Source organism: Pinus tabuliformis, chromosome J (assembly GCF_031772625.1).
Source record: "Pinus tabuliformis cultivar Carrire ecotype Pingquan chromosome J, CPIR1, whole genome shotgun sequence".
Lineage (NCBI taxonomy): Eukaryota > Viridiplantae > Streptophyta > Pinopsida > Pinales > Pinaceae > Pinus > Pinus tabuliformis.
This window is the reverse complement of record NC_142295.1, coordinates 132,992,227-132,999,226: the sequence shown is the minus strand read 5'-3', so window position 1 is coordinate 132,999,226 and position 7,000 is coordinate 132,992,227.

Here is a 7,000-nt window from a genome sequence, read left to right as displayed (position 1 = left end):
TTTGCAGTTCACATTTCTAGTGACAAGGGTAAGGAAGTTGAGGATGCACATGTTTTGAGCAGGTACCCAGTTTTACAGCAGTTCAAGGATGTATTTCCTGAGGATATTTCACAGTTTCCATCTCATAAGGAGGTAGACTTTTCTATTGAGTTGGTGCTAGGGGCATCTCTGACATCAAAAGCACATTACAGGATTAGCACACCTGAGTTGGTAGAGTTGAAGCTACAGTTGAAGGAAATGTTGGATAAGGGATACATTAGGCCAAGTGTATCACCATGGGGTGCACCGATTTTGTTTGTAAAGAAGAAAGATGGTACTGTCATATTATACATTGACTACAGGCAGTTGAACAAAGTGACCATCTATAGAAAATTTCTACAAATCCAGCTCTGATACCATGTAGAAAATCTAAAGGTAGGTTAACCCGATAATGCAATATAAATCAAAGCAGAATACTATAACCTACTTCTACTATCAATTTGCAAAATCTTAAAGATCGAGCTGAACAATATAACCGGAAGAAGAACAATCAATGCACAATACACATGAAAATACTTTGGGGAAAGCCTCAACTAAAAACCCCACACTATTGTATTATCATACATGGTGGAAATACATAGCAATTACACAAAGCCTTAGCTCTCACAGCTAGCCAGCTCTCACTACAATCCTCACAGATGCTCATAGGCAATCTTGGCTTCTCTCCAGCCTTCCTCTCTGCCCTCCAAGCTCCTATTTCCTTGTGTTGTTCCTTGTGGATGATTCCCCTTTACCAAGTGGATGATCAGCCTCCAAAACTGTGCAATCCTCAAGGATTAAATCCTTGACTGCATGCATGAGTTTCCTCTTTGAGAAAACACATGCAACTGATAGTACACTATCCTTGACTTTAATCTCAATTGGGTATTTCTCAGAATAGACATGCATGAGTTTCTGATGAGGGAATCTTCAGTTAACTGGAGTAGCACTAGTTGAGTGCATGCATGCATCAACTGACTATTAACTCACTTTTAGTTCCTCAAACACTTTGGAACTAATTTAACTGGACTTAACTCAGTACATTGAGTTAACTAATTACAACTCAAATATAACTCAATCTTATCTCCTTAATTTAAGGGATAACTCTTGCATGACTTCAGAAAGACTTCTAACTTGAATTTTTCCAACTAATTAATTTAAAATTAAATAATTAATTATTTCCAAGTAGTTGTTAAGACTAAATTCGATTTTAATTCACAATTTAATTCAAGGACAAATTAAATTGGAATATTCTTATTGCCATATTTCAACACTCCCTCTCAACAAGAAAGGGATTATATGCCAACCCGATCCTGTCTCTATGGAACTCGAATTTACACTTTGACAATGCCTTTGTCAAAGTGTCAACATATTGCTCCTCTGTTGAAATATACTACAACAACATGATCCTCCTCGCTACACAGTCTCTGACATTATGATACTGGATGTCGATGTGCTTAGACCTATCATGAAATATTGGATTCTCAGAGAGTTTGATACAACTCTGATTATCACAATAGATCACAGTTGGATCCATCCTTTGATCAAACAAACCAACTAGAATTTTTCGCATCCGGATGGCCTCACATGTTGCCTGACTTGCAGCCATGTATTCTGCCTCTGCCAAGCTGAGTGAAACCGACCTCTGTTTCCTGTTGTACCAAGGAACTGCTGCTGACCCAAGGTTGAAAATCCATCCTGATGTTCTCTTCCGATTTGATGCACCCCCTGCCCAATCTACAATCAGTGAAGCCCTGTAGCTTCACTCCCTTTGTCCGTATGTAACATAATCCATACTGAGATGTGCCTCTAAGGTATCTCAATACATGCTTTGCCACCTTCCAAAACATCTTGGTAGCCTGAACCATCGCTTGACTCAGCTGGTTCACCATATAACACAAATCTGGTCGTGTGTAGCCTCTACCACTTCTCTTGAAGTAGCAACCTCCGTCCTCCAGTTACCTGCTAGAGGAGTCTGCATGGGCTTGCACTTCTCCATGTGGAATCTACTGAGTATCTCGTTGGCATACTGACCTTGATACACAAACAACTCCCCATCCTTCTACCACACTTCCATGCCAAGGAAGTAATGCATGAGACCCATGTCTTTCATCTCGAATTCTCTTGCAAGGTCCTCCTTGTAACACACAATCAACTGATCATCACCAATCAATATGAGATCATCAACATAAAGTACGATGATCAACAACTTACTTTTCACCACGATGTGGTACAGGTTCGCATCCGCTTCACTCTTTGTGAAGCCCTTGCGACAGGACCAAAAGTCTCATCATAGTCAATCCCCTCGACCTGTGAAAAGCCACGGGAAACAAATCTTGCCTTATGCTTCTCCACACTACCATCAACAGCTTGCTTTACCTTTTAAAGCCAACAGGAACTCACAAATGACTTGTTCTCCAGTCTCGGAACCACGTCCCAAACACTGTTACGAACTAGGGAGTCATACTCCTCCACCATAGAATCAACCCAAATCGGCTGTTGCACTGCTTCCTCAAAGGAAGATGGCTCGGTCTCAACATATTCCCCAGCAAGGTACATGTATCTAGTGTACCTCTCAGGTGACCTCCTCTATCTGCGCTGAGAAGATGGTGCTCCCACATTCTCTCTCGCATCCTCCGACAATCTGTTAGCTTCTTTTGTGCACTTTCGTCCATCTCTGGAAGACCCTGTTGGCATTATGACTCAGGCACAGGTGTTGTCCTTGATGGCAACTCACTCAAGTGGGAAATCTCTGTTCAGGTTCTCAAAATGATAGAAAATGAGATACCCGCAAGTGAGCCAAACAAAAGCTGCGGACCCGCAGGTTCCCCAAACAAGAAGTGCGGGCATACCCGTAGGTTCTCCGAACAAAAGGTGCGGACGTCAATTGCACTCACTTCAATGCAGAGAAGCACGCGCACGTGGAAATTTTTATGATTGATCCATGGTATTTAGGCCAACATGTATGGTCCTATGGTTTTGGTCCGTGGTATAGCATCTAAAATATTGAACCCCGGTTTTGGGTCCCTTGTATTGGTTTTCTATGGTTTTGATCCATGGTTTGTGTAAGGGCTTGCCTATAAAAAGGAAAGGAGATCATTTGGCTAGGCACTTGTGAACATTGAATATCTTAAGATCTGAAATTTTGGTGATCGGTTTGTGAAGCTAGATCTAAATCAAGGAGAAAACCGTGAATTGTAAGGCAGATCTACTGATAGGTCGAGGTCTCTTTGGCGCATGATCAGATCTATGAATTCGACAGACTGGGGTACAATTGAGGACTGATAAAGTGTTTATATCTGGAGGTCCGCAAGCGAGATACAGGTCAAGTGCGGAGGTCCGTAGTGCAGTAGAAGGCGCAGGTGTGAAGGTACGCAGTCCAGTAGACGGCGCAGGTGCGGAGGTCCACAGAGTAGTAGAAGGCGCAGGTGCGGGCCTCCGCAGAGCAGTAGAAGGCGCAGGTGCAGGGGTCCGCAGAGCAGTAGAAGGCGCAGGTACGAAGGTGCGCAGTCCAGTAGACAGATCAGGTGTGGAGGTGTGCTATCGAGTAGACAGAGCAGGTGCGGAGCTGCGCAGGCTAGACACAGAAGAAGTGCGGATATTCACAGGTTTCTATTGGTGAAGTTCCGGACTTTGCTTGAAATATTTGTTGGTTTCCTTTTGTTTATTGCTGCAGAGTTCTGGGTTTAGATTTCTGGTATTCCTTGTCTGGTTACTACATTCTGAGAAGCTATTGGTTGATTCATTAGTTGATTGCAAAAGGAGATTGGTTGATTCACATGTACTTGATGATTATTTGATGTTTATGGATCCAGTCTGAAAATTGATGAAACGTGGTCCCTGGAAGAAAAGAAGTAGGTCAGCACCTACGTATTAGTAGCTTAGCTAGTACAAGAGCTAAGGGGGTTTTTTCTCCCTTCCAGGAGAATCTAGAAAACGAGAGAGGGTTGTAGCTCTCTGCAGGTTGCAGCCTGCGTACTGGTAAAGGATTGCACCAATACAAAATCATTGTAAAAGAAGTTTCTAATTGAAAGAAGATAGAGACACATTGCAGCAGGTGGTTTTCACCCACATTGGGTTTCCACCTTATATCTGGTGTTCTTTGGTGTGACTGTCTGTTTTTCTTGTTCCTGTTCATTATTATATGGTACTGACATTCAAATTAATGGTCAACATCTGAAGAATAAATTAAATTATAAATCTAGAGGGAATATTGAAAAGAATTTGATAATACTAATTCACCCCCCTCTTAGTATTATTTCCAACAATTGGTATTAGAGCAGGTTCTTCAGAAGAAGCTTGATCGCTTGAAGAAAGATCTATCAGCATGAGCAACTACGAGAGAGAAGCATCGATCAGGCCACCCATCTTTGATGGGACAAACTTCGTATATTGGAAGGTAAGAGTCACTGCCTATCTTCAATCTCTTGGTACAGAAGTCTGGGATATCATAGATACAGGGTACACTTTTCCGTCAGCAACACCTACAGATCTGGCTAGTAAGAAGCAATATGAAACAAATGCAAAGGTTGTCAATACTCTATTAGGATGTCTATCTCAATCAGAATTCGTCAAGGTTATGCAGTATAAATCCACAAAAGAAATATGGGACAAGATTGTTCTAAGCTATGAAGGAGATGAACAGGTAAAACGAGCAAAACTTCAAACCCTCAGAATTCAGTATGAAAATCTCAGAATGCACAATGATGAAAGTGTGGCTAACTATTTCCTTCGTGTAGATGAGATTGTTAATTGTATGAAAAACTTGGGTGAAGAAATAAAAGAGGCTGTTGTGGTTGAAAAGGTTCTAAGATCTTTGTCCCCTAAGTTTGAATCTAAAGTTTCTGCAATAGAAGGAAAAGAGAATCTACGAAACCTTACCATGTCACAGCTGTACGGAATTCTGACCGCTTACAAAATGAGGAAAGGAGGACCATCAGACAGAAGAGAAGCTGCATTCAAGGCTTCAGGAAAAGGAGATTACTATGAGTCAGGACATCTATCAGAAGAAGACGAAGAATCAAATTTTGTCAAGAACCTTCAACGGGGTGCTGGAAGATTCAAAGGTAAGTTACCTTTCAAATGCTTTGCTTGTGGAAGAGTCGGTCACTATGCTGCAAAGTGTCCTCATAAAGATAAGCTTGATAAAGGTAAGGAACCTATCAGATGGAACAAGAAACAGAATGTAAATAAGAAAAGCTATTACACTCATGAAGACAGTGATGGACTTTCAAATAGTGATGAAGATGAACAAGGTAACAAGTATAGACTTTTAATGGCTTTTGAAGATGATGATTTCATGGATGCTATAGATGAAGAAGGTCTGTATGAAGAGATTTCTAAACTCAAATTTTGTTTAGAAGAGAAAAATATGATTATTGATACTCTACAATTCCAACTGGCTGAAAAATAAAAACTTCATGAAAAATTAGAATGTGAAATTGTTGGTCTTAGAAAAGAGATTGAGAAAAAAAAAGCTCTTAATCTTAGATTTGTTAAAGGATCTGAAACTCTAGATGAGATTATCAATGTGCAACGTTCTCCACTAATCAAGACAGGTTTGGGATATAATGAAGAAGCATCTCAAGCGCAGCAACCATCCACTTCCAAAAGTTATCTTGATGCAGCAAGGAGGAGTGAGCAAAGGTCAAATAGAAATCACCAGGTAAATCAGGGACAATTTACCTCAAGAATGAACAAAGACTACCAGGTAAATCAGGGGCAATCCACCTTAAGGATGAACAAAAGCTACAACTAGCCACAGGTAAAATCTTCCCAATTTGCCTCAAGAATGGATGTCGATAGAAACTACAATCGGTTGGGTAGTAGAGTTGATAATCGCAGGAGTTTATTCAATGGCCAATGTTTTTCTTGTCATAACTTTGGTCACAAAGCAGCTCAATGTGTTGCCTATAAGACAATCATGACTAGAGAAGCTCACAAACAAAGAAGTATGACTGGGATCACGAAAAGAACCTACAATAACTTTTTTGCCCTTGAGAATGAAATTGAATGTTCTATTTGTAACAACTTCGGTCATGAAGATTCTGAATGCAGGAGCAGGTTTCGGTAAACAAAGGAACAAGCCTCAAATGCCAAAACATGGAGAATGAAAGAATCGCAACCAGAAAAATGTGGTATAGCCTTATATGCGGAAGGGCAAGAAAATCAATGGTACATCGACAGTGGATGTTCGAAACATATGACGGGTGATAAAGAAAAACTTCAGTCATATAGTGCCTTAGAGAAGGAGAAGAAGGTCTCATTTGGAAATGACACCCCTACGCTCATAAAAGGTAAAGGTTCTATTCAGTTGAAAGAAAAGGTCAAAGATGGAAATGTTATGTATGTTGATGGGTTAAAGCATAATTTATTGATTGTCAGACAGATATGTGATCAAGGAACGAAGGTAATATTTCGATCAAATGGATGTAGTGTTCGTGATCTTGATACAGGAAAAATAGTGATCAAAGGCATAAGGACTCCAAATAATTTATACATATTCAAAGAAGGACAACATCAATGCTATCTAAGCAAGAAAGATGAACACTGGTTATGGCACAGAAGATTGGGGCATCTTAGCTTCTCACAGATAGGGAAAGCATGTAAATACCAGGCAGTTCGTGGTCTCCCAGACATCATAATTCCAGACAATACAATTTGCAAATCATGTCAACTTGGTAAGCAAACCAGAACTAACTTCCCTGAGAAGGAAGGATCAGCTAGTAGGCCACTTGAACTTGTCCATACTGATGTATGTGGTCCATCTAGGAAAAGGTCACCTCGAGGAGAAGAATATTTCATATTATTCATTGACGACTTTTCCAGGATGTGTTGGATAGGACTTATGAAGCACAAAGACGAAGCCTTTGAAAAGTTCAAATCATTCAAAGTCTTGGTGGAGAAGAATCAGATCATAGAATCAAATGCCTCAGGTCTGATAGAGGTGGGGAGTTTACCTCGAATGAATGTTTTGACTTTT